Source organism: Empidonax traillii, unplaced genomic scaffold (genome assembly GCF_003031625.1).
Source record: "Empidonax traillii isolate 1590-97213 ecotype Southwest subspecies unplaced genomic scaffold, ASM303162v1 scaffold314:size1482489, whole genome shotgun sequence".
Classification (NCBI taxonomy): domain Eukaryota; kingdom Metazoa; phylum Chordata; class Aves; order Passeriformes; family Tyrannidae; genus Empidonax; species Empidonax traillii.
In genome coordinates, this window is record NW_020955507.1 from 923080 (window position 1) to 945508 (window position 22429).

Sequence of the window (22429 nt, forward strand, 5' to 3'; positions counted from 1 at the left end):
TGATGGTCACAGGTACAAGGACATGAATGCTCTAGGCTTGATGGTGCCACAAAAACACCAAGATTACAGATTTTATTTTTCAAATACATCTGGTGGTGTAAACAAGTGCATCATTTTACTCTTGATCCCAGCCGTGTAGTCCATTTTTAGAGGACAGTTGTTAATAACATACAAATCTTTACTCCTTACTCAGTTCTCTCGACCAGTATTTAAAGATGGGAGGAATGCAATAATCCACAAACATTAAATATGCAAATTAGCCCAGGTTTTCTTCATTAAATTGGGAAATTAGGAACAGAGCTATTTAGATTCATTTACAGATATAACATCAAAAATATTTCTTCCTTTGATGGTAGCAACAGTACACAACTTAAAGCCTTGATTAGAGATCATCTTATTAAATACAGTACAGACAACATGAAATATCTCTTCCAAGGACCTGATGCTTTATAAACTAAAAAACAGATACCTGAGAAAGAAAAAAAAATATTTCCACTAAAACAGGTGTGACCTGCAGGTTCTTCAACAATTTTCTTAAATTACAATTAACTCCCTTTCATTAATATGTGGGTACAGCAACAAAGTATAAGCTAGTTCTCTGAGCAATTATTTTAAACATTTTTCTACTAAAACACGAGTCAATTTTTCAATGCATTCTGTACAGTTCACATAGTAGACTGATACCGCCTGTGAATATTGCAGTAGCAACATCTGCAGGGTGGGTATTCCTTGCTGATATCTTCCCCAGGTTGACAGATGCTTATTATTTCAAATCCATCATAATAGTTATTAACATTTCAGAAGAGCTGTGACTTAGTTATATGATAACTTGAAGGAAAAATAGAGGTATTATCCCTCTACAGTGTCACACATGAGTAGTGTTCGAGGGAAGTAATCCCCTAGTGAGCTAAGAAAAGGCAACTCTTTTTTTCTGAAAAAACACTTTATTTTCTCATAAATAATAGAGATAGATAGAACTCATTCATCTATGTGTACATATACCTTCTTAGAGTGATCATTCGGTTATGTGTTATTAGGTTGTATAAGAGGATTTTTAATTTTTTTAGTAGACTTCGAATGACAATGCTTGTGCTTATGTTTTTTTTTGCTTATTTGATTTAATGCATTGGAAACAGACTAGAATATAATCTGACTAGAATATAACATCCATACATATACATTGTACATTGCAGAATATGTGAATGCTCATTTTTTCCCATACTGACATTTGCCATATCAAATAAGATCCCAATTCAGCCTTAAATAAATAAATCTGTTATAAAAATTAGTTTTGAGAACTCCTCCGTTAATAATGACACTAATTGTATTTATTTACATTTAACAGTGAACGTTTTACAGCCACATATCTATACAAATGCATAATTTCAATTTTTCTAAACATTCTGACCAAAATTTGAAAGGCAATACAAGTTTAATAATTGGTTTTCCTCACCATGTCACTAGCAATATGACTTCAATGGAGGAAGTGAAAAAAGGAAGAGGTATGGAATCATGTCTACGAAAAGAAAGGAATGAAAGCAAGCCATAATTTGTAAACTGATTCTTATAATAAAATATCCTCTCACAACAAACATACCAGAATCAGCTTGAATTTTTTTTTTTGGTAGTTCTCCATAAGGCCAATGTTCACTATGAACAGTGAGCACTGCACTGCACTTCCACAAAACCATTATTTTCTGCAGAAGCTTAGAAGGAATAAGAAACTTCAAATTGCACAGAACACTGTTTATCTAACAAAGTTCTGGGGTATGAAGTTTGGGGGGGTTCTAATTTTAAAAGATTCTTATTTTTTTTAATGGCTGGATAATACATGTATGATATCTTTTCAGAGGCTTGTGCTCTCAAGTTAACCATCACAACAGTGTAGCTTATACTGACTTTTCACAAAAGACTTCAAATATGATTGCTCCGTGTACTGCACCGACAGAAAATGAGTGCAGAATGAAACTGGAATTTTAGTCATCAAAATCAGTCATTCATAGATCAGACTTAAATAAAAGTCAGACTACAGATGCTATTCCTTTTCAATATGCTTAGAAATAAATTAAAAAAATCAGATCATTTTGACAGACCAGAATTCTTTGTGACAGTAAACAAGACACTGATATATATGAGTTCCTTGAAAGACCTTGAACAACCTCTTGTGAAAGTACACCTACTCTGACAATCAATAAAGTTAAACTAGCAAATCCACCTGTTTGTCACACCTAAATTATGTCATACCTATACTGAATTTTCTACTGAACGTCCTGTATTTTCATCCATTTATGGGATATATTTACAGTTGAAAAATACCGCTGTGCCTACAGCTACACTAGTTTCAGCACTGGGGAAAAAGCCATTGACAGGACAAGTTCTTTGCATAATAATTCTTAAATATCCATGTGTATAAATCTCATCATTAACTCAGAATTAATTCACTTTTTTTTTTAACTAATCAATACATTTTACTGAAATTTTAAAAGCTTAAGTTAAATCTGATACTCTACCTGAAGTATCATTTTAAAAATCTTGATGGACAAATGAAACATAGTTGCTCTTATCAATAAAATATTAAACTGCAAGGCTTTGATTCAAAAGAAGCAAAATAGCTTGTGCTGACAAAGAACTGGAAATACATCTTCATTTAGTTTGGTCACATGGTTTGCTCAGGTTGCCTAAGCTTTTCCAGTTTTGCTGCATATAGATTCTTAGACCACAGAATTCATTAATGGCACTTGTAATCCTCTGACTGCCTTTCTGAAAACACTGCATTTGCAAGACACTTCACTACTGACAACATGCCTATTGGCACATTCAAGCTACGTTTCAGAGCAGATCAGAAGTACACTTCTGATGTGTAACTCCCAAATGTTCCCCCTTGCCACACTTCAGCTGACATTTCCATGCACATACTGGATTTATTTCATGTGAGACTAAACCTGGAGATTCTTCCCAGGAGCATAACTAATGGGCTACAGCCCATTGGTCTGCAGGAGTAGACTAAAGCAAGTTCAAGGTATAACGTCTAAAGGTGCCTATTGTTGGTATTCCACTTTACACGTCTGCCTTTGCAGTGGTAGCTAGAGTATGGCCTTGAAGAACTCAAGGTCTGCTGTGTCCTTTTGAATTCTGAGAGAGTAAAACCAAAAGCATGAACAGTTTTCTCTCCACTAGATCTACTGACTGTCTTGCTGTTACATTCCACTACTTTGTATAACACAGATGTTCTGAACACAGACAAATGACAAGTGCCACAAAGATAGGTTTACACAAATAATGAACAGATATAATATGTTAGGCACTAGTGATTGAAATATTTAGGATCTCTATCATTGGGATGGTTTAATAATTCATTACAACTAAAAAATTCTTTTTCCTACATCAAAGTTTTAATTTTAAACAATTAAAATTACTGCTTTTTATATTATTGTAATTAAATTTTTGTATGATTTAATATTTAGCCAAATGCAGAATGTGGTTTTCTACTTTAGTTTCCTACCTACCCTTAAACTTACTTGCCTACCAACTGCAGCAATAGGCAGTTCCCCTAAATGGCCTTTCAACTGCATGAGTTGCATGACTGACTAGCTGATTTATGGTGTGTTCAGTTCAAACAAAGATGAACACAAACTGAAAGAAGAATTAATTGATAGATGCAAAAAACCCGTTTGGCAATCAGCTGAATGGATTATCCTTCTTCTAAGGAAAGATTTTCTTTTTTTTCAACAGGCACAAGTAACACAGTATCAGATTTACCAAGCTTACTTTTAAAAACAGAACAAAAAAATCAGTTTCTCTATTCATTCCTCCTATTTTTTACTCACTAAGTTATGTTAATCTACTTTAATTCACAAGTTATTGCTATAGTAATTCATTAAATGTCTTCATTCATGGAAAAAAAAATTCTGAAGTTTTTATTCAGCACTTACTCATTCTAAGACTGAGGTCCCAGTGATATTATCAAGATCTGATTAAGTTTCAGGGAAAGAGTTCAAATAAAATATGTTTAGGTCAACTGAAATAAGCCAAATATGGACACAATGTCCCTTGAATTTGTAGCCAATTCCTTTGGCATAATTTTCATTCTCAAAACTACATTTTTTTCACATATAGCTGTAAGCAAGAGGAAAAAATGATTAAAGATTCTCAAAATTACTTGCATATTAATTTGTAACATTCAGTACCACCTGGAACTAACCTTTTTGGTTTGGCTGGTTTTATACAGGTAAAATATCATTCTATGTAAAAATGACAATGGCCTTTGTCAGAGGTTTGTACTACCAGAAAGGGAAGTGTGTATGAAGTCCTAAAACAATTACGGGGAGGCAGGGACAGCTGCATGTTAGGTTAGAGGCAATAATTCTGGTCAATGGATGCCATTCCAATTGTATCTATTCTGGCAAAGTCAGTGCCCCACTTAGTCACCTCTAAATCCCCAGGTGAGAGGATGGAGAGAGAAGCACCTCTGAGACCAAGGCCAAGGAGTAGACTGGCCCTGCCCACACTTCCTGGTGTTCAGCCTGGCCTCCTCCTGTCTCTGTGTGGTATTCTGTGGTGTTTAAACATAATTATTACTTTGGGGGTAGCTGTCCAGTTCCAAGCGTCAAAATAATAAGAGAGTTTTATTTCCGTGCTTTAGAGTAGTATTTGTAGTCTGATGTTCATGTTTCATTTCATGTGCATGGTATGGGTGTTGTGTGTAGACATCTAAGGATATGGAAAACTCGGTGGTTTAGATGGGTAAATGTGGTGTAGTCATAGTAGCTTTTCCTGTAGGGATGAATACAGATTACAAAGGAGGCTAACTTTTTTTTTTTTAATGAATCTCTAGAGTAATTTTCTGATATAAATGATGGTTAAAAGAAAATAAATAGATTTTAAAATCAAATTTTCAATTGTACATAAAAAGAGTTATAAAAGATGTTTTCATGCAGTGGAAAGAAATTTTAGTATATGGCCAGAATGGTACCTTCCAGCCCTATCTCTCTCTGCTTTGACAGTTTTTTGCTTTCTCTCTGGTATCATCTTCTTTCATTGTTCATCTGTGCCTGGAGCCTGGCTTCAAAGAGCATTATTTACTGAGGTGAGTGCAACTAAAAGTTTGAATGGCATTTCAAAGGGATTCAAAGGAGTTGCTTTTGAATGGCTCCAGGTGAATAGTTTCACCTAGTGAATAGTTTCAAGAATAGTTTGTTTCTTTTCTGTACCCTTTTTATTTCTTCTCTCTCCCTCTCACTGACTTTCACTCACTGCAGAAATATAGAGACAAGAAGTTCTAAAATGAGCACAGTGGGGAAAAGGGAAGTGTTAGGAGACAGGTGGAAAAACAGGAATTTAAATGACCTGGAAAAGCAGCAATTAAAATAAAGTGTGGTAACAAAGTCCTTATAGATACCTCACATGGCTGTAGTTTGCCTCAAAAAGTTTCTCTTTACTTATACTTTCCCAGCTTTGTAGCTGAATCTAAAACAGTATTAGGTCACTGTAAATGATTAAATGTAGCCAGAGTAATTTTGTACAGAATAAATTAATGTATGGGTCTGGTATATGAAGATGATGACGATGATATGAGCTTGAACTTTCACTGACATTTCAAATTTGTGCTGCACTGATTTAATAGTTGCTTGCACATGTGATGAATCAGCGTTAGCAGGCACAATGGGTTTCTTACATCTGTTGCTATGCATCATTGAACCATTTATGATCAGCATTTGTGTTTGGGATATAGCTGGCTAAATAACAGATAACAACGCCCTTAGTAGGATTACCGAAGTAGTTTGGAATATAGTTGTCCATTTCCTTTTGAAAGTATATCTTAATCCGCTTGTTGTAATTAATATTTCAGAGTCAACTACTCATTTACAAAAGACTTTTCAGCGTTTCAAATTTCCTATTATTTCACAAAACATTCAGTCTTTAGACCACTGGTTTTAAGTCTGTGTATCTCCTGAAGACAGGAGATAATAAAGTATCTAACAAGCGAAATATAGGAAATTTTTAGCAGGTCCAGAAAATCCAAAGAGAATGTTTATGGTTATAAAATGTGGAGAGGCTTTGTTTGTTTGTTTGTTTGTTTGTTTTCCCAAATCGCAGGGCTGAACACTACTGAACAGCACTCCCACATGGAAATGTTACTACTGTGTTGCCATTCGGTCAGCAACAATAGCAAAGACTAGACAAAAAATTGTAAGGACATAGTATCACTGTTTCTCAATAGTTAATAGTTTATTTTATGCATGAAATGCAGTCTGCATCATTTCTCCCAAGATATTACAATGCCTCTGTATACTTTTAACATCGATTTTTGACATAGAATCCCTTTCTTGAATGTCTTAGCTTAGAAAATGAAGAAAACCTGACTTTTTCAAAGAAAATTCTAAACTTACCACACTGTAGCATCCAGTTCCTCCTTCATTCAAAGCCCCTTTGAAGAGTCCAAGCAACACACACACAGAAAACTGTTATGCATTTCTGATAGGCCTGATCATAATCTCTATTTTATACTTTGAGCTCATTTCACAGTAGTCCAAATACAGCCTTCAGGAAGTAACACTGGCTGGTGTAAAATGGGCCTGGTAGCCAGCAAGTCATCAGTCATTCCTTCACGGGATGCACATGCGACGGTTCATAAGATTTAGATGGTGAACCGAGCAGAAGGTGGAGGGCAAGGAGGATTAGGAGTTAACAGGAGTTAACATAAAACCAGAATAACAGTACCATCAGCATAGAGCATATGCTATACTAGCTACTGCTATAGTTCAGAGGAGTCTTTTTAGTATCAGGATACAGAAGCAATACCCTGGCCTGTGACACTACTACTAATTATTATTTCTACAGAGATCTTAATAAATTCTGTATTAAAAAAATACAGACCCTGTATTAAAAAAAATACTATGTTCACTGCAATATTTGAAGTTGTTTTTTTCCACTAGATTGTATTAAAATGCCTAAATTAGCAGAGGAGAGTTCAGCAAGAAAATGTGTTTTGTAACTTTGGAATGAACTTAAAGTTTAATGAAAAAATTAATAGAGTTTTTTTTTTTTTAATTCATGGCAGACAAAGTAATTTGTTAAGTGAAATTTGCACACCCAACATTTCTAAAAACAAAGCATTTGGCCTAATGCAATGTTATTTAGGGAAACTCACTGTTTCTTTACATCTTGAGAAGGATACAATGAGAGTTAAAAACGCTTTGTTAAGCAGCTCTCTGTTCTAAAGATTTGTCCTGCTCATCAAATGTTGCATTTTTCAACATCTTCTTTATATTTATTATTTTCTTGTTGTTATTCTGAACAGCTTTTAAACATTGTTTCAGGGCTGTTGTTTTACTGACAGAAATTCTTGAAACTAAAGTGAACAGCAGCTTGGATAGATTCCCCTCTTGACTGATTGACTATAATGTGGAAGAAAGGATCTGTTTTTGTGCTTTCTGTTTCACAGGCAAAAAGTATGCCAGACCCAATAAATCTGCATTTATGTCTAACTATTCCTCACATCTTTGCTTTCTATGCTAGAGAAGAGATTCAGAAAAACAAACTTGAGCTAAAAACTCCATCAAGGTAGTCCACAGACGATTATTTCTGAAGTCTCCTTGTTAGACTTCAGATTTAAAATAATTTGCACACAATCCACAATGATACTTTCTTTTGCTTTCTAGGGTTGTCTCTCTCCACTCTACATATTCTGCATGCTTGTGTGTGATTTATGAACCAATGGAGTGAATTAAAAATGCCATACCAATGATGAAGAGAGAGGGTCAATGTCATTTTTGCCTTTCTCAGAACAAAACTCTTTTGTATAGCTGGGTCGGTGAGTTAAAATTCCAGGTCTTTCCTTCCCACTGACTTGTCAAAGTGTGAACCAAGCAAAGGAAAATTAGAGGATAGTTCAAAGCCCATTACATTACTGAGAATATAAAAATTGTCTCCAATGTACTTTGGAGGAGACCAGAGAGTGCTTGTTCAGGTGTTCAGCAACCCACTGTAGCCTAAGGTGGAGTGCTCATCGGGGCTGAGGACTAATTTAGTTCCTTGGGTTCCTGTAGAAGTCCACTTTATTCTAACTGGGAAAAGACACCATAGGAAATATTTTTCTGTAATTTCCAGTGAGACTGTGTAGAATTCATGCCTTGGAAGTGTAGAATTATCGTAAAGCTAATGTTTCACCATAGGTCAGCCCACAACAACTTCATCCAGCCCCGAAGTAAAACATTTCCTTCCATTAGGACATGTAAGATGCCAGTCACACAGGAGAATTGTGTAGCCACCCTCCCCCTCATGAACAAACCAGCATTCAGCATAGAAGAGGAGCAAAAAATAAGTTCGAGATTATGTTCAAAGTTAGAAGGGTTGGAGCAAGTAGCCCAACTCCTCTCGGACTAGTTTCACCCCAACTCTATGCTATTCTTTATCATAGAAAAACAGGAATTCCCATGGTTATGCGTATTGCACAAATCCTTTAATCAGAATTGACTGGCTGTCCTCAAAGACCTTGCAGTCAAACTTGCAAAGGTTAAGACAGTGAAAGGGCATAAAGCTGGGCAGAGATATGCATATAGCATTCTCCAAGCTACCATAAAGTATAAGAGAGTTTAGGGGCCATGCACCTTCAGCTTTTCTCTCCTTCTACCTGTGGAAAGCCTTCTACTTCTACTTCTACTTCTACTTCTACTTCTACTTCTACTTCTACTTCTACTTCTACTTCTACTTCTACTTCTACTTCTATTTCTACTTCTACTTCTCATTCCCTTCCCTAGTTAACCAACATCAATTTTTACAAGGTCATTCAGAAATTGAAGGGAAGTGGCAGCTGGAGATAGATTGTTTTATCAGGGTTTACGGGCTGTAGATAGGTAGGTCTCAATGTTGTTCTGATAATCAAATCCATAAAATAACACATCCAATTCCAGACAGAGATCTAGGAAACTCCTATGTTTCAGTACTTACTTTTTTCATTACATTATTCCTGGCCTTTGGGTCTGGATTCAGCAAATGTTTCAGATCAAAGTTTTTACAGATATTTTGAGCAGTGGAATCTGCAAGTTGGACAACTGTCATTAGTCACAAAACACTTCAGGTTATTTTTCCCTATTTCCACTTTAGGCTGTTTAAAAAAACTTCTATCCTGTGAATCTTGGGGATTGTCTTATTAAAGATTATGGGTTGGGTTTGATGATCCTTGTGTGTACCTTCCAACTCAGCATATTCTGTGATTCTGTAATGCATTAAGCATGCACTGTACATTCAGCAGCGAGGGCATGTTGTAGAGATACCATCATTCTTCATTTTACTCTATGTCAGTTTGGCTATACCTCAGAGAATAGCATTATCTTCAGGAATAGAAACACTGTAGTTGATTTTAAGAAACTCTGGTGTAGCTGTACACTACCTAGGCTAAAAGTGGAAGGCATAAGACTGGAATCTAATGAATGCAATATCACTAGAGAGAGGCTCCGCTTTTGCAGACAATTTGACTCTAATTTAAACAATTTGATTTTGGTTTTGGGAAATTTTTTCCCCCTAGAGCAACAAAAGAGTTGAGAAAACAACAACAATAAAAGTTTATTTGATGCATGCATATAGACCAGATTGTAGTCTTTCTCTATTTTTATATTTTAATGCAGAATGCTTTCTGATTATCTTCTTATTTTCAAATATAGTCCTGTTTTCCCCAAAATTGCATTTGAAACCTGTTTTCCTGCTTCCACTTCACCAATACATCTCCTGTTATATCTACAAAAAGGTATAAAACTATACCTGAAATGTTAGCAAGAATGCAAAAAATGCAAAAAGAAAAAAAAAAATATAAATTTAACATTTCTTGTTTAAGTGTGACCAGTTATTTCTTTTATGTTTACACAATACAGGTGAAATTTTCAGCTTTAGTCACATAACACTATTCTCTACATTCACTGTTAGAACCGAAGGATCAAATAAGGAATGTTATTAGATTAAAAAAACCATATAGTTTAAACAATTACTAAAATCTGTACTTTCCTGCAAGATGTTTTAGTTTCAGATTTGCTGTTGTTCCTGTTAAAAAGTAAGGAATCCTTTTGATAATCCCTCATTATTTTTAGGTTGTTAATTTATATCTGCTTAACTCCTTAAAAGAATAATGTATAGTTGTAATGGAATGTTATTTAAATGGAACCTGGAATGGAAAAGTCCATATGCTGCCTATAAATGATTGACTTATACTATCTGGATAGTACAAATAGAATTCAAATATTTTTTTCCCTTAAATTTGAAATTTTCACATCTACTTTGAGCTTTTTGTTTCTTTTCTTTTGTTTCTTTTTTTCTTTTTTCATTTTTCTTTTTTTCCCCCAAATGACAGGTTTTGCCCATATGAATGTCTATTTGCTTCACTGAGTTTGTTACAGCTCTTGTCAGAAATGAAAAATAAAGGATTTCTGGAAAATGTCTCAAAAAGCGTTTCACTGAATGAAGGCATGGAGGAAAAATGTTTACAATGCTCAAGAACCATTACTTGCTAGTACCTCTAATCATAGACTGTTCCTTGCAAATGCAAGTGTAATGTTACAATTATGCTAGCTATAATTGAGCTACAAAAATATAATTGTAATATCATCATATATATTCATTAGAAGTTACATTTTACAGCTAATTGTTTCTATTAATGTTGCAGATAGATAGAAAATTATCCTTGACACCATTTCTAGCAATACATACAAGTGACACAGTGCAGTCATGAGATTTTAAAGGAAATTTTGGCTCTTTTTATATGCAGTGAGATTCAATATTTTAGGAACATCCAGAGTTGCAAACTGTATCTTTCATATAATCAAATTTCCGAATAACTTTTACTGGCATCTTAGTAGTTAAACAATGAATTTTCTTCTTGTTTCCAAAACAGTTCTCCCTAATAAACACCCTATATGAGGGAGATAGAATTTCATAAGAAGGGTTGTACATCCTAATAGGCATGTAAGAAGCAAAGGTAGAGCAATATAGAAAACTGGCCTTCTAATATAATGATTAAAAAATACGCTACCCTTATTCCTTAATTATGTCAAAGAAAGAACACAGTTCTTGGAAAAATACTCTTGATTTGTTCACCGAACATTCTTCTTCATTTCTCAGATATGTGCTGAGAATTGCACAGTATTCAATGTGAGCTATCTGAAATATAAACATAAATACAAATTTCATAAGGAGCCATTTTTTAACTACAATTAAGAAGTAATTTCAAAATACCTTAGAGATAGCATATGTTTTCCATTATAAGGGTTAAAGTGAACCTTTTTGGAGGACAGAAATTAAGTATATGAGATGAACTACTGAAGATAGGATACACCAATTCATTTGCATCAAATTTAAGCTTTCCATTTTGTTATTTCTTCCAAGTATATGCTTTTGAGAAAGCAATTTCTTCAGAAAAGTGGTTTTACTTAAAACGTATGATAAATGCAGTTTTGCAGTACTGAAGCCAAAGTGAATGACAAATATCTGGGTTTTTTTCCAATGAATACTTTTGGACAATCTGATTATTAGCCTTAAAATCATGCTATTCAGTTCATTTTGCAAGGACTTCTCTATAATTCCATGTCCCTGAAGATTAAACAGTAAATGCTAAATGAACAGCATGAGTCCTGCACCTATATGCTATTTTGACTGAAAATTAAAATGAATTTGGAACAAGCTATTGTTTGTAATAACAAGTGCAGGAATCTTTCAAAACACTTAAAAAACAATTAGAGTTTGCTCTTCCTGATGGACAACTGTTACTACTTTGCCAAACTTGAATGCAGTATGTAATTCAAATAAGAATTTGCATGTTAACATTTCATTAAGTATATTCAAACAAAGGACACATCAAGACAAACATCAGTAAAAATGTCTAAATTATTTTAGGATATTAAAGGTCTATAACATGAACATGACAAGCAGTGGATCAGACCCAGCCAGTATGGGTTTATGAAAGGCAGATCCTGCTAGACTAACCTGATCTCCTTCTATGAAAAGTTGACCCGTTTAGCAGGTGAGGGAAAGGTTGTGTATTTAATCTAAATGGACTTCAGTAAAGCTTTTGACATAGTTTCCACTGTTTCCACAGGGGGCACCTTATTGCTCTCTATAACCAGCTGAAAGGAGGTTGTAGCCAGGTTGGAGTCGGCCTCTTCTCCCAGGTAACAAGTTACAGGATGAGAGGAAATAGCCTCATGTTGCATCAGTGAAGGATTATATTGCATATTTCAAAAAAATTCTGCATGTAAAGGGTTGTCAAGCACTGCCACAGGCTCTCAAGGAAGTGACTGATTTACCATCCTTGAAGGTATTTAGAATAGGTGTAGATGTGGCACTGAGGGACATGGTTTAGTGGTGGACTTGGCAATGTTCAGTTCATGGTTGGACTCGATGATTTTAAAGTTCTTTTCTGACCTAAATTAAACTATGAACCTATGAGTAGATTAAACACTCTACTGAGGGTGGCATAAGCCATTGCTTGCTTTTCCCTGGCACACTGTGCTCTCATGCCACAGCTGTTAAAGTCATAACCACCTCCTATTTGAGAGAGTTTGGGTTGAAGCCTTTCACATGCTTTATATTCAGTGCTTGATAAAATAGAGAAATTCAAGACAAAAAAGGTAAATATAGTGGGAGTAAATAAAGAGAATGAGTTTTGGATTAAGGGTTATCTCATTTCTGCAGGTTTTCCAGAGGATGAAAAAAAAAAAAAAAATTGGAAGCTCATTTTGCCAGAAGCAAATTTGATAATTAAATGTCCCTTTGCTTTCTCTTTACTTTTTTTTTTTTTTTTTTAATTTGGAATTTACATTTTTGCACTTCAATACAAGCTGTTCTTCCAGATCAAGTAGGAGTACAGAACATACAGTTTTAATAGGAAGCCCCTGGCTCTTAATGTGGTAAAAAATTATATAGGATTAGCCTATCTGCTTCTCCTGCTGGACTACAAACAAATAGAAAGGAATGTTATCACATTTAAGTTCCAATACTGGAAATAAAGAGAAAATAACAACATCATTAAAGTGGAGTCACTTCACATATATATTAATTAGAACAGAAAAATGGAAATAAAAGGGTGCATTCCTGAGACTCCTATTTCATGTCCTGCTCTCAATCACCCACTATTGCAGCCTTTCTCTCTCATGGTTGATTATACAGGTGCCCATAAACATTAGTTTCTTAACTTAGGCATCTTGAATTGCATCCCTACATTTGGGAAGTAAAAGTTTATCCTGAACTATAAATGTATTTCTTCTTTTTTAGGCATAAAGAAAGAATTACTTACCTGACATCGAGTCACAACAGTGTAAAAGCAGTATAAAAGAATAATAGGTTACAGTGTTTTCCTTCTTTCTTTAGTAATGTGCTGAAGACTTGCTTTTAATGACTCCTTGGTCTGTACCAGTTGTGCTGGTTATTGATACGTTGTAAATATTGATGCAAAGTCAAAATCTGTGTTCCTGTAAGAATGATACTTTAAGTCATGTCCAATATAAAACTTCAGCTGAATGGTATTAATCTATCATAGAAACATGGTCAGTAATAAAAAAAAAATAAATTGTGTGTAAACCAAAAGACATTGCCTGTCTGTGTTAATAATTTATCTGATTCTTTCATCTACAGTTTTATCTGAAAAGCAGAATTGTAGACATTTCTCAGGCCCGAATTATCAAAACATATCAATAGTTCTTAGCTCATATAGCACAACAGAGGAGAGAAGAGAACAAAACCAAAAAACAAAACAAAACAAAAGATTCTATAATGTAAACTAAGCTAGTAAACTAGACTCTACATGACTCTTCAGCAATTATGTAAGATCATGAGTCCTGTAGTAGAAACAAGGGGCTTATGAAGTTAAGATAGATGTAGGATTAGCAGGAGAAAACTAAAAAAACAAAAGACAAACAAAAAAGAACACAGTAAAAGATTTGTCAAAACATGATAAAAAATCATTTTCCTAAAAATAGCTCATACAGACTCAATTATTTTTGATACTACACTAGAATTTTTCAAGAGACAACACTACAATTGTTGGAAAACAATGTTACACATTCATAGAAGTGATAGCATGAGCATACCAAAGTAACTTGAGGAGGAACACTCCTCAAGATGTTATGTGTGGACAGGAAAAACAAGTTTTGCAAGGAATATTTTTTTTTTGCCCCTATTTATTTTCCATATGTTTTTGTACAGACTAGGAAGTCTGAAATTGGCATTTCAAAGCCAGTGTACTCTGAATGCCCAAAATGGACTCAATACCTTTAGAGGGGAAAGAATCATTGTTGGCTAACAGTGTGGTCTTCTAGCAAAACAATAATTCCTATCATATTTCCCGAAATTACTCTTCATTTAAAATGTGATCTTATTAATACTTAGTTGGAGTGTGACTTTCTGTGGCGTGGCTTTTGACATTATTATTGAAATTAGTCACTTAATCTACATTCTCTTCTCCATGCCTCCATTGTGCTTTACAGGAGAGGTAACATGTCCCTTTCAGACCAACACAATCCCTGTGCCAGCACAAACTACCTTTGGAATAACTGATTCTTCTTCAGGACATGGAGGTTTTTAATTTCATGTTCCTGAATCTCTGCTGTGTTTTTCTTATTCAACCTCTTTATGTGCAAGTTTTTGGATTCTGAGACTATACTTGTATGCTTACTTGTAATTCCTACTACAACAAATGGTTAAACTAAGAATATTGTTGTCTGTCCATAATACATATACAATATAAAAGTAACGGGAAATATGTCTGAATAGGAGTTTAATAAACATACAGTTGATTTAAGACAAGGTTATGAATGAATTATCTTGGATAAGTCGTTGATCCAGCTGTATTTTATTTTTGTGGGATGAGACGTTGAGTCTTTCTAGATGCACATGAGGATGTTTCCAATATGAATAACAAAGTAATATCAAAGGTGAGATAGTAAAGGAATTAAAAAGTGAATGTAAAAGCTTTATATGTAGTATTTATACAGAGTGTTTTGGCACAAAATATTTCCATAATGAAGTCTGTTTTCCTTGGTGCCAAGGCACCATTGGTTACTTTCTTTGAGCTGTTTTATTCAAAAGAAAGGTCATAAAGTTTACAAAATAGTGCCCTTTAAACCAATGCTCAGGGCATCTACTCTTTACTTGCTTAGAGCTCTTTGGATCAGGTACTACAAGCCAAAGGTCATGCTGCATTTATTGGAGGTCACAGCTTTCATTATTTGGCAAGTACAATAATCTGGGAAAGCAGATAACTGAAACCTCCTTTTACTCTTTAAATGTTTTGCTTCATCTTTTAAAGACAAAGGAGAGGTACTTCTCTTTTCCACATCACTTAGCTCAATGATCACTTAAGCATAAAATTAGAGAAAAGAGAAGAAAATCAAGGTTGCTGTCAACTCCTAAGCACTATGCTAATGAAATCACTACTTTCTGCATATGCTTTTTGCATAAAATTGTCTCCAGGTCTTTAAATAGCTTTTCCAGCACAGTTCTTCTGACATTATTCTTTCATTAAATCATTGCCTGGTTAATTGTATCCTATTGATGATACCAATCCACTGGCTGTATTTTCTTTTATCAAGTAAAAGGTCACATCAACTGAAACCTGCTATTAAGCAAATAGCAAAGAAATTGAAAGCAGTAATAATAGTCTCTGCCTGCATACACAAGGTTGATGATAAAATGAAGGTGGAAATATACATTTAAAACTAACACATGTAAAAATATTGTAATGTCTGAAGAAAATATTATATCGTAAAATGCTCTGTTTATACATAAAAAAGAAAGAGCTGAATTTACAACAACAATGAAAACTATACATAACATCATTGAAGAAAAAGTTGGAGTATTACTATTTACCATATTTGTATTTTTGTAACTCTTGATAAACTATCTTAGGAAGTCAGTTACACTAATAAATAATTTATCTTATAATTCTCTTAAATAAAGAGCTCCTTAGGGAATTCGGCTTAGAGCCAGAATATAATACTACTAACTCTTGTAAAGAGGGGGGCCACTTCTCATTTCTTAATTATCTATCCTTAGCAGTTATATGCTATTGTAAATAAATTCACATCCTTGAAAACAGAGGAAATAATAGACCTTTAGAAGGATAGCAAGCTGCACAGCACAACTGTGAGACATTATCAGCAACTGAGTGGGATTCACAATACATTATATATTTTGGTTCCCTACCAGTTTAAAGAAAAAAAAATCAAATTTGAATGATTTTTGCAGGTAACCTGAAAGAATCATCCTTCTTGGAAAAGATGGAAATTTGAGAAACCAGGAAAAAAACAAACAAATAAACCCCATATTTCAGATGAACAAGATTATTTGTTACCCTTTGTTTTGGTTCAAACAGGACTGAAACTTTTAGAAGACAAAAGACTATTTCTCAACCTAATAGTAAATTTGACATTCAAACTGAAAATGTCAAACTTGAGTTTGACTTTTTCTACATTGCATTTTTCCCTAATACAAACATTTCAATGGCTTGAAATTGATTCAGAAAGTAATTTGGCATCACCAAAGATGTATTCATTTATTTTTATAACAATATGCAAAAATGAGAAATTATTTCATCCAGTTCTCCTCTAGAGACCTGTTATATTGTGTAGGTTCTAATATTATCCAAGCAAATCACAATCCTCTATGTACTTACAATAACTCTCTAAGGTAGGAAAATAGTACTTTTACCTACAGAGGGACAGCTCAAAAAAGGGGTCATAGACCAGGGAGATTCATTGCTGAATGGAATTTATATACCTGAGTTAAGCATCTAACACCTTGGTACAATAAAGACAAGAATTATATGACAAGAAAAGTTATCTACAGTCTCCAGTATGCTGAAGAAACAACAAAAAAGGCAGACAATAATTAAGGATGAAAATTTGAACAAATTTATCTCCAACACAGTTAAATATCTATCTGTAATTCTGTCAGTATGACTCTTACTAAAAATTTGATTCCTCCAGCCAGCAGAAATTCTGAGACAGAAAGTAACGCAAGTTCCAAAGTGAAAAGAGACAACTGGAGATAGGAAGAAACCTAGATTACTGTCTTTTTCCCTAAATCTCTCTCTGCACTTTCTTACAGGTGATGTAAAATGGATAAATAGTTCAGGGAGCTGGGACTGCCATTAGAAATTCTCTTCCTTCCCTGTGTTTACCTTCTGAGTTGCAGTTTGATCTAAATGAAGATATGGGGCTTCCAAACCTGAGCTGGCCAATTCACATAAGGCTGCTGGACACCTATGCAGAATTGCCTGCGCTCTCTCTTCCAGCTCATGCTATGCTACCACCAAAAAAAAAAAGTTTAAGAAACATGACAATTACAATTAATTACAATTATTTAAGTGCCACCACATCCTAAACTCCAGATGTTGAACTGAAAGGTTATTAGATGCAGTCCTATACTATGATGTAGGTATACTGAATAGGAAGAATGCTTTTTCCCTGAAATCTTCTGAAAAATTGTCATTCTTCAGTGACTTAAACGATTCATGAGAGCAGTACCTTGAAACAAATTGTTAAAAAGCCAATGGCCTAACCTCGATACCAGTCACTAAATGTTTGGGAATCTAGTCCTGAAGATAAGGGTCCTGAAGATCCCACATGAGGAGGGACTCATAAGAACTAATCCAGCCACACTGGATCAGTTCAACAGTGCCATATGTTTCATCTCCAGAAGTCCAGTGGCAAATTCTTAGGGATATTGTTTGGGTATGTATGTTTCAATCTCTTTTTATTCCTTATGAAAGGGAGTATTTTCCAGGCTTGAGTCCTAAGAATGTGTTTTATTATGCAATCTACATAGATTACACCTTCTCTTCAAAACATTCAGGATGTTTTTTGATCTCTTCCCTGACTCTTCAGCTGCATCCTGTACGGTGACTGAAATGTTTCTTTCTCCTTATTGTCACTGACTGCTGCTGCTCATGGGCTGGAGTGTCTGAGCAGCAATTGAATGACTGGTAAGACTATAAGCCAACAACAGTCTTGATCCTGATAGTTTTATCAATTCTTAACTTGTTGCTTTTGTTTCAAAACACATTTTGGTGGACCTTTACAGAGCAGAGGCAACCAAGCAGATAAAAAGGAGTTATGGTTTACTCTTTTCATTCACAGATTCACTCCTGTGACTTTTAAATCTGATGGGGAAGCACCACTACTGCTTCAAAAAACATAGGGCAGAAGGTGTTGCTTACATTAATAATAATGGTTAACTAGTACATGAAACCCATTACACATAATTATTTTGCAGCCTATTTATCACAAGAACAAGACTGATAGAACAGATGTGATTATAAAGGATGAGTTCACATTTCCAATAGGTTCCAATTATTAATTTACCAGTCAATTCACTTGTACTGCTTTTTGGCATGTTGACAAGCAACTGAAATTAGAGAATCAAATTTGCTAAATGATGATCAAAGAGAATAGGGACAGAGAAAGAGAAGGTGGTGAAATGCAATGGCAGCTGAAAAAGAAACTTCACAGTAACACATTCATGTCAAAACTCGAGAATTAGTGAGTGTGAGCCTCCAAAGCTGACTGTAATATAAACACACAAAAATGACTTATAATAAGGTGACTAAAAACCAAATCAAGCAGATTTTTCAGTAGGAAGGTTATGTATGGCTGCCTCATACTGCCCTTGAGGATCCGTAAAACAACTAGCCACAGGATTTTCAGTTTTGAGAATGACATACAATTCTCTGTGACTGACAAAATAAGCTGAGAATGGCTCTGAATATGTTAATAACAACCACCAACAGGCCTGCTATTAGTCTGGCCATTATAACAGGTGGTTGTAGTTAGCAAGGGATATTAACACAGGGGTTTTTTATGTACTTTACCATATGGTTCCCATTAATTTAATACACAAAAAAAGGGAAGATATTTGTCAGCAAGCAAATCTTCCTCCTTAAGCACCTTGTTCAAACCCCAGATACCTGTGGGATAATTTTGCTGTATAAAACATTATGGCCCACATGCTTTTCCACGTAATAATCAATAATGGATATTTTAACAAATCTATGGCAGCCTCCTGAGGTTGACACAGTGATGCATGCTGTTAATGAGAAAGAACTTCACAGTGCAGTAGATGGCAGTAATAGTTATACGATATCAAATCCAACAGTACATAACAGAGCCACAGCTGATCTTTGACAGTTCACAGGACACAAAAACAGAGTCCAGTAGTATGAAATTCTCTGCTCTATTGCTAACTTGCACATAGAGATCTGATTGCATGCTGTTGTATTATGTCCAAACAAAAACATTTGAGCTAAAGGAGATGCACTCTGATTTTGCAATAGCAAATACACCTCTAATGATCTGCCTAGAAAAGAATGATTGAGGGAAAAGAAGATTAAAGTTAAGTTATAAAGATTAAAGATATAAAATTACAAATAGCATAAAGAAGATGGAGAGAAGTTAAGCATTAATCACTGTCCACACAATGCAGAAAGAGGGGGATGTCACATGAAGTGATGAGGCAACAGGTTACAAATGAAGAAAAGGAGTATTTTTTCATACTGTGCTTAAGAGTTTCATGGAAACACACTGTCAAAAGGTATTGTGGACTCCAAACATCCAGATGAGTTTAAATAGCAGTAAAGTAATTTCAGGAAAGAAGAAACCAATGAGATTTCTTATAAACAAGTACATTTTTAAAGTGCATACTACTGGCAGTGGGAAATCAGAGGAATGATTGCTGATTTGCCTCTCTTTTGCTGACCACTCAGGTAGGCTTTTTTTGGCTATACTGTTTCATCCTTAACGGTGTTTCCTACATTCTAGACCTGTGCAAATAAATATACATATAAGCAGTATTTTTGCAGTATGCATCAGTCTGCCCTTTTGCACATTTGAAGTTTTTGGTTTTGACTTCCTTGTAGGAAGGTTGTGGGTTTGTTGGCAATATTGTTAAAGAAATATGGAAATTAAACTCCTTTTGGATTAGCTTTATCAGGACCAATTAAACATAATCTTCAGCTATTTCATTAGAAAGAAACTCTTTTAAGAGTGAATGCACTGGCATTTGGATTGGCCTTAGATTGTTCATAACCACAAACAGTGCTATAGAAATCACTGCCATCATCAATTTTCAAGTTTGAGAGACTTAGGTTTTTCCAATAAATACATAAACTCTGAACGTATTTATTAAAAAGTTTTATCTTATATATATGTAATATGAATAAAAATCATTAGCATGTCAACAAGAGCTTGTGGAGCTTTGAAGGATTTTATCTTTGCTGAGGTACCTGTCTAGCCTGTATCTAGTATTATTTGCTATAGAGATCTACCTGGATGAATACAAATGTTGAACTGGTTTGCAAGTATTTGTTTCACGACCAAATTTCTTTACTTCAGTATTTCAAAAGATTTATACAAAGAAGTGAGCCTCTTTATTAAAAGCCTAACTATCTCAAAAGCAGTAAAAGGTCATGGAATCCACTTATCTGTTGTGAAACTAAAAAGACTGAGGTTATAAAATCAAAGAGAATTTTGATGTTGTAGACATGAATAAAGAAGACATGAATATGAAAAGAAGGACAGAAGAGAAATTCAAATTAAGAAGAGAATGCCTCAATAAAGTCAACAGAATATTGGCTGGATAGAAATTATCTCTTTTAGTGGGAATACCAATCCCATTGCCTCCAAAAACTGAATTATTTCTATATTATGAGCATGATGAATATTAGCAAAGTAAAGTTTTTAACACTTCTATTTTGCACTTCAGTATTTTTCCTACTCTTAGAGAAAGAAGCAAAAATCCTTTGGTTGAGGATCAGTGCCTGTCACAGTTTGCTGTGTTTTAATTGTTCAAGATGTAGAAGAGACTTCAACAACCTTTGACAACAATTGACTTTAGGCCTGTTTTCCTATTCTGTCAAAGATTTAGTGTGCCAGTCAATATGAGATTATAAATGGTCACTTAAAATTGATCATAATTCATTAAAGGTTGATCATGACGCTGAACTCCAGTAATGAGTTTCAGCTGATGCCAAGTATTTTGGCTGTACTTTTACATGCCATTATTTTGAATGTCCTGAGAACATTCATCAGAATGACAGCTGTTTCTCTGTTAATATACAGAATAATAGATGAGAGTAAAATAATTCTCTTGAAGGGTTGCGATGACATCATACTCCCAAAAAATGCCCAGAGCTCATGTGATTTATTATATTAAGAGTATCCAGATGGAGTTTTCATGTTGTTCTTAAGCCCATTCATTTATTCAAATAACGTATGGAGCTGTGACTTTGAGACTTTCACAGAGGCATGGTAGAACTCTCTGCCGTGTCTTGACATGCAACTAATTATGTGAGCAAATCCAGGGAGGTATGGGGTGGATTTTTGTAGATTCCAGCATTATTTGTGGGCATTGACAGTAGCAGTACATTACGTGACTGGATGAGAAGTAGTGTCTTTTCCCACAGTATTGCCTAATAATGTACAACTTGAATCACTTCCCTCCCTGTAATGCATTTGTCTAATGTGATTTTGTTGGAGTTTATAACATATTTGCCAGGCTATGCACTGTCTATTTTCTCCTGATCTTAATAAACAAGACAATGAATTATGTGCTGAAGGCCTGTTTGTATGTTCTGTTCTCATAACTCCCATGGTATTTAGCATGAAAGTCCTTATGAAACAAATATAGTTTTTTCCTTCATCCTCTCACCCTTTTTCTCAAATCCTGCACTTTCCAGTGGCAGAAAAAAAACTGTCTTTACATTATTTATTTAACCTCTGAATTCTTCCAGTGTGTTTTTCCCTATTCCTCACACACAGAAATTCATTTCCTTTAAGAGAAAAAACTCAACAAGAAAGTAAAGTTTTTGAGTTTTAAGGTCTTAAAGAACAGACAGGTCTTAAAGAACCTCATAAAAGTGAGGTCAAATTCCTCCCCTTCTAATTTGAAAAATTTTCCAGTGCAGATTCAAGGTGACATTAGAAGACCATTTGAAGATCACAGGGTTTTGTAGATCTACATCCTATTTCAGTAAAGCATATTTACCTAAATGAGACTGAGAAAACTGCAGAAAATGCACGTTTGTGCCCCCCACTGTTAGAATAATTAAAAAATGTCCCCAGAAGCAGTTGTGCATGAAATATAGAGGTTTATTCCTACAAAGATATTGAGATACCTCACAGCCAAAATTTCCACCCAGTTTTCCTATGAAACCATTGCACCTTGAGTATCCTTTACCACATATGTTATCCATGGGTTGGTTTTCCATTGAGTTCAGGAGAAAATGTATTTGTAGGTCTGAGCCTAGTCTCATTTTCAGAAAGAGACTTGGAGATGTGAGAGCTTGCTGACTTAATGAGCAGGTTAGATTTTCAAATACGTTCAGATAGCTATACGTATATCTATAGAGATGTTCCCTCTGTAATGCCTAAAGGTGTTATGGAGGGTGTATGCC